We start from the raw sequence: 389 nt of genomic DNA on the forward strand, positions 1-389 counted from the left end.
TGGGGGCAGGGAGGAGAGATAGTATTAGGAGATATACCTAATGTAAATGACGAGTTAATGGGTGCAGCACACCAACATGGCACATGTATACATATGTAACAAACCTACACGTTGGGCACATGTACCCTAGAACTTAAAGTATAATAATAATAAAATAATAAAATAAAATAAAGAAATACAGAATCTCAGACTCACATACTTACTGAATCAGAATCTACACTTTAAAAGGATCCCCAGGTGATTCATAAGCTACTAAAGATATTTGTAAAGTTCTATTTCTAATGTGGATGGTGCAAAAATGGGTGTTTATTTTAGCAATATTCTTTAAATGCCAGAAGTTTTAATACACTTTTGCATTTATCATATATTTTATAATTTAATAATATTTT

The sequence above is a fragment of the Mandrillus leucophaeus genome, unplaced genomic scaffold (assembly GCF_000951045.1).
Source record: "Mandrillus leucophaeus isolate KB7577 unplaced genomic scaffold, Mleu.le_1.0 Scaffold578, whole genome shotgun sequence".
In the NCBI taxonomy this organism is placed as follows: domain Eukaryota; kingdom Metazoa; phylum Chordata; class Mammalia; order Primates; family Cercopithecidae; genus Mandrillus; species Mandrillus leucophaeus.